Source organism: Jaculus jaculus, chromosome 1 (genome assembly GCF_020740685.1).
Source record: "Jaculus jaculus isolate mJacJac1 chromosome 1, mJacJac1.mat.Y.cur, whole genome shotgun sequence".
NCBI lineage: Eukaryota > Metazoa > Chordata > Mammalia > Rodentia > Dipodidae > Jaculus > Jaculus jaculus.
This window is the reverse complement of record NC_059102.1, coordinates 80,473,653-80,480,566: the sequence shown is the minus strand read 5'-3', so window position 1 is coordinate 80,480,566 and position 6,914 is coordinate 80,473,653.

The window sequence follows — 6,914 nt, the reverse complement described above, 5'->3', positions numbered from 1 at the left end:
CTTCTCATTAAGTTGCCAATTATAAGTAGCTTTTGCATGTATTAAATTTCTACCCTTACAAAAATGTGAAGTAATACTACATGTTCACAGTTTAGTTTTCCCCCTCAATACCCATGATGGTAGAGATGAATCAAATCCAAAATATGGAAAAGAATTAAGATCAAATATAATATACAAACATCCAATCAACTTTATGAGTTTAAATAGAGAAAAACAAAGTAAATATTTAAAAATATTAGTTGTGGTAAGACTAACAAAAAGCAAACAATTTGGGCTGGAGAGATGGCTTAGCGGTTAAGCGCTTGCCTGTGAAGCCTAAGGATCCTGGTTCGAGGCTAGATTCCCCAAGACCCACGTTAGCCAGATGCATAAGGGGGCACATGTGTCTGGAGTTCGTTTGCAGTGGCTAGAAGCCCTGGCACGCCCATTCTCTCTATATATCTGCCTCTTCCTCTCCCTGTCTGTCACTCTCAAATAAATAAAAGTAAATTAAAAAAGAATTAAAAAAAAAAAGCAAACAATTTCAAGCTGGGCGTGGTGGTGTACGCCTTTAATCTCAGCATGCAGGAGGCAGAGGTAGGAGAATTGCTGTGAGTTCAAGGCCACTCTGAGACTACCTAGTGAGTTCCAGGTCAGTCTGGGCTAGAATGAAGCCCTACCTCAAGAAAAACAAAAAAGGATACCAGTACAAAGGGGAAGGAGACCAACACAGAGAAAAATCAACTCCTACCAAATCAGAGAGCCAGAGCCTCAGAGGCCCCCAACGCCTCAGCACTGAAGCAGACCAAAAATGAACCCAATATGGCTCAGGGAAATTTTTTGGAAGAGGGGGCGGAAAGAATGTCAGAGTCACATGTTGGATCATGATATGCAGAGACATTGATGTACCAAGAACTGTGAGCTAACTCCACAATGCACGACCCACTTATATCAACAAGGAGGAGCCATTGGGAGGGGGTAGGTCATGGATGAGCAATGGTAAACAATGGTACCAAACTGCCTGTATTTGCTGAAAAGAAAACTAATAATAATAAAAAAAAAAGCAAACATTTTTCTATAGTAACAGGACTGGGCTACCTCTAGTTGGGTGTGAGTCCCTGCACCTCACCTTTTGGGTTCTGCAACCTGAGAATTAGCTAGGCAATTTACATAATACATGCAGTATAAATTATAGAACAAACAGTAAGTGAGTATTCTTAGTTAACTCTTCCAAGTCTAACATGGATGTACCTAGGCAAGGAAAGCTAAGTTACATATCATGTACATTACATTCAGGAAACCACTGGAAAACGCTTGTAGGAAGCAAAGCTTTAATTGCTTTCCAATGTGGAGAATCTTGATTGAAGTAATTTTAAGAGGGATAGAGATGCCTTAGCAGTTTATTGGCCTGCCTGAAAAGTCTAAGGACCCAAGTTCAATTCCCCAGAACCCATATAAGACAGATGTACAAAGTGGCACATACATCTAGAGTTCCTTTGCAATGGCTAAAGGCCCTTTTGTACATATTCTCTCCCTCCCTCCTTGTCATCTATCTATTTATCTATGTATCTATCTATCATCTATGTATCTATCTTATCTATATCTGCCTCCTTATCTCTTAAATAAATAAAGCATTTTCAATAATTTTAAGGTTTAAATATGCACAGTTTATAGCTAGTGATTCATGGGTATAAGTTTTATATAGCATGAATGATAGCTAACATATACATTCCCTAAGCAAAACTGATGTTACTCATTGACAGTATCAGAAAGTGACACAAAGTAAAAACAAAAACAACAACAACAAAAAAACTTTTACCCAAGGATAAGATAAAATTTGACACTACCTAGAATATTGGCAAAGAAAATTATAGATGAAAGATTGTTGACCACTAAAACATTGCTGACTGTTCTGAGCCACTTGAATATACATAAGGTATTCAGACTACTGTGCTATTCTTTGTTGTTAGTTGTTCTTCTTTACTTTAATTTTTTAATTTTAATTTATTTATTTGAGAGCGACAGAGAGAGAAGGGGGGGGGAGAGAGAGAGAGGGCACACCAGGGGTCTCCAGCCACTGCAAATCAACTCCAGATGCATGCACCCTCTTGTGCATCTGGCTAATGTGGGTCCTGGAGAATCAAGCCTTGAACCAGGGTCCTTAGGCTTCACAGGCAAGCACTTAACCACCAAGCCATCTCTCCAGCCCTGTTAGTTGTTCTTGATCTCCTACACAATAAATATTCCTACTTGTTCACCACAGAATTCACATTTCTACATTATAATTCTGTATCTTATTATCTGAATAAAAGTTCTGATCAGTGCTGGAGAGATGGCACAGAGAATTTCAGACAATTGGAAAGGATTATAAACTATGTTAAGATAATATACATCGAAGTCTTACAGGCAGAAAGTCTTAAGATTAATTTAAATTAATTTAAATTAATTGTACAGAAAATTGTTGTTCTTTGACACTCTGCAAAATAAAAAGGTATTCAAAGTAAAATTAGTCAAATGCACAGTAACATAGGAAAATATGTCAGAAATACCCATTCTTAGCATTAAGGACACCAGGTTTAATTGCATTGTAGCTTGGAAGATACTGGAAACTTTTGAGTTACCCTCCCTGTTATTGTGTTGCTAACCCTGGTTATTGAATCTGTCATGGTGGGTAGAGTCTATCCATAGTTACACCTTGGAACAAGGCTCTGGCCTGTCCTATGGATTATGTGGTAGAAGTTGAATACACACATCTGCATACATTCTTATACTGACACTTGCAAATCTAGTGAAATTCACATGACGTGGTATACAAATATCCTGTTTATAGTCCTTTTATATTCCAAACATGTTTGGAAAAAATACTGAATCTTTGTTATTGAATAGTGCTTTAAATTCTGACGATTAAGTTTTATCTGAATATGTGTATTATTTTGAAAGTTCAAAGCACATGCTTAAAAGCCACATTGTTGGGCTGCAGAGTTGGCTTAGTGGTTAAGCCAAAGGATCCTGGTTTAGATTCTCTAGAACCCATATCAGCCAGGTGCACAAAGAGGCACACACATCTGGAGTTCATTTGCAATGGCTAGAGGCCCTGATACACCTACTCTCTCTTTCTCTCTCTCTCTCCCCCTTTTTCTCTTTTTCAAATAAATAAATAAAATATATTTTTTAAAAAGTCACATTGTCGATAGTTGTGTTTCTGTGCAAGTGAAGACATGAAAAATCTATCCTCATATACCAAAGACAGGCTTTCATGAAGTGTTGCAATACATTTACTGTAAAGATAATATAAAATTACTAAAGTTGGGTTGGAGAGATGACTTTTAACTTACAGAGTGCTTGTCACATAGAAAAGGTATATCTTTGCTTTAGAAATTGAGGACCTGAGACCACACAGCTCAGGTAAATAACTCATGTCCATATAAAGACTTCAAATCCATCATTTTATTCCATACCTGAATTTTTATATAATCTAATACCCTACTGTCTAGTCCTGGGTACACTGCCTTGACCTGTGATTTCTGTCTCTAGGTAGGAAAGAAAACTGATGATTTCCAAGTGTGTTGCTATTGAATTTGAGGCTTAGTCTCAGGAATAATAGTGACCATTATTCCTCCTCATTTCATAGGAAAATCATGATTTCAGGAAAGCATTTACAAAAAGTAGCCATGAATCCAGAGTGTTCTTAGTGTGTAAAAGAACTTACTTACTAAGTAAGTAAACTCCCTGAGTTTCTAAAGTTGACTTTCAGCATGTCTGCACTTGAACAAATGGGCTATTAATCTTCCCTTGATCATCAGATCCAATGAACTTTTTGAGATAACTTCTATCTCATATAAGAAAACTTCTTGAGTAATTCATGTAGTTAGACTGCAAAGTGTCAGAATTTTGCTACTATTCTCTTTATAGCCAATAGAATGCATGTTCCTCTTGTATGTAGGTGATCTAGATGTCTTATATTAGTGAAACCTGAGGCAAAAATTCAAAGAATGATTTTTTCCCTATTTCTATCAAGTTTGATTTATTGATGCTATTCATGGAAAAAAAAATAAAAGAACATTCTGTTTCAAACCTAAACACTATAGGATGCTGACAGATAAGAGATGTTTCCCAAGACAAGGTGTTTGATTTGAGAATAGTTTCACCTAATGTTTTATGAAAACTTCATAACATTTATAAAGTAGGTTCATGGTGGGGGCTGTGGAAAATGGAAAGGGATTAGGATACAAAGGAAGAGGTATACACTTCTTTGTATTATAACCTTAATTTTGTGATTTTTGTCCAGGAACGGACATCATCAATTAGTTCCTATGTGTTTCAGAAACATGCTGCTATTCAAAAATTTTTATAATCCATGATCTAAAGGATTATAATTTCTTAATTTGCCTCAGAAACAAGACTATATAGCATTGCCCATGTTATGATGCAAAATATTGCTGCTATCTATTTCATTGAGTATATGCCTATTTCCTCTGCTTAAATTAGCTTTGGCTTTATTCTGCCTTATACTTTTGAGGACTATACCTACAACTTTTGTGGCATCTCTAAAATTATACCCCTTGGGAACATGTGAGTTGTTTCCTTGCTTCTCCATCTGGCTTATGTTTGGTACTGTGCCGGTACCACCCTGCATCTAGTGTAGCCTCTTTCATGGCACTTACCTCTTCTGGCCATCTGTATACTACATGGTGGGTCCATGAGGACAGATTAGACATTCCATCTGTTTCTAGTACCTAGCACATTGTGGGCTCCTATAAGCTTTTGCTGCTTAAATTATACAAGGTGACAATTAGTCCTTTAAAATTAATAGCACACAAGTTATCTTCCTATCCTCTTGTGTTCATTTCTATAGGGCATTGCTTTTCTGCCTGGATATATTAAACTTTATTATAAAATACAGATTGAATACCAAATTAACCTACATGATTTTAAAATACAAAAAGTTTGTTACTGAATTGCTGCCACTTGTGTTATACCAAATTTGCATGAAATTAAAAATAATTCATTCTATTACAACATAACTGCTATTCACATTTTAACAGTATCATTATTAAAATACACTACTATTACCATTTTGGATTTATTCCTTTAGATATAACCTCTTTTTACATAGTGTATGATCCATACATATTAGTACACATGCATATGTATATATACATATGTATGCATACGTATGTATATATGTTTTGCAATCATAGTTGTCATATGAAATATATATTGCTTATATTACATATTTGTACTGAGAGCAGTATATTTATGAAATCTTCATATACTTTTCTCTGGGCTGTGCTCTCCTTTTTGTCTGTATGTAATCAAATATAGCTACTCGTGTAAAAGGAAAATGAGATTTTTCCTTAACTGCCCACCGGATGGCATTAGCGTTCTCTTCATAAATCCAGAGGTTTGTGCTTTTATCTGACATTTATGAGCTTGACTTTTAAAGTAGAAAGTTTCAGATCTGAAGATCTGAGTATTCATAACATCTTTATTATGGTTGGTCCTCATAACTCCATTTTGATGCTAATTCTCAATGCAGTTACATGGGTGAATAATCAGTACAGCACTGAGAAGAAATATAAAACTTGGCCTGAGCAAGCTTAAATAAATGTGAGTTTTAAAGCATATACTAAATGTGAGGAGAGGGAAATACCATTTTCTGATGGCAGGGGTAGCAGTAGCTGTCCTAGTGATTGGGTGCTTAACAGAGCATATCAATTCAGATGCAGGTAGTTGCCAAGAGCAATTGTATAATTCCCATGAGGCAAGTTTGCACCAAAGTACGTCAACACCATCCACTGCCTCATTCAAGCTGTATTTATCTTCAAAGAAGCAATCTCCAGTTTCTGCAATATCCAAAGTATACAAAAACATATCAATAGATACTTGTTTTCTCAGAAGAACCAAAGTGAGCCCAATTTCAATTGTAAGATATACTGATGATGTGAGAAATAGGGACAAGAGGACTTTTCTCAGATTTCAGTCAAAAATAAAAACATTTGCTAAATGTCGAGTTCCTCATCCTTTTTTCCATAGACAAGACCAGATTCCAGGCCAGACTTGTTTGTTTATGCCTTTCAGGAATGTCTGATGATGTTAAAGGATACCCTGCCCTAGAGACCTGTCAGAATAGATACTCCTTGTACATATTTTACTAACTGTTTATGATTTGTTTCCTTTACTACTTTTAGGCTTAATAGTTGTAAATATATGTTCTCTCTGACATATTCCATCTCCCATGTTTTATGACTTCTCCCATTTATGTCTTCTTCCATTAATCTTATCAAGTTCAATATTTTATTAAAAAACACACTATTTTAGATATTAAGCACCAGCCTTAGAAACTTAGAATAATCTTTGTCATTGAATGTTATTCTTTTTTTCCTAGTTAAACAACAAAATTCATAATGAGAAGAATTATAATGTAGCAGGTTTCATCATTTAAGATTATCTATTTAAGTGTACTCAGTGCTATAAGTTATCCATTTATTAAAATTATCATTAATATTATTCATTTTAATCTGCAATGCAAAACTGAGAATAAAAGCCTTAGTTCACCACTAAGAAACTGGGCAGGAGTGAGATGAAGAGATTTCACTTAGAGAGGAGTGTGGAGAAGAGCTTCAACTATAAAAGATGAAAGTGGGAAGAAATCAGAGGAGTCTATTGGTATGGACTCCATAGCACAAGCAGCATTTTCTGAGAAGGTCTTCTGCATTTTTTAAGGAGAAAGGAGAAATTATACAATTTGTATGAATTACCTATCATAATTTATATACATCATATGTAAATATATATAAGATTTACATATCAAAACTACACAGGACAGCAGTTCTATATCATGATTTGACATATACAGTATATTCATACAACAAATTCTTATCACACCATAGGAAAATAATAAAAATCAGTAAAATCAAGTTGATTCCATTTAA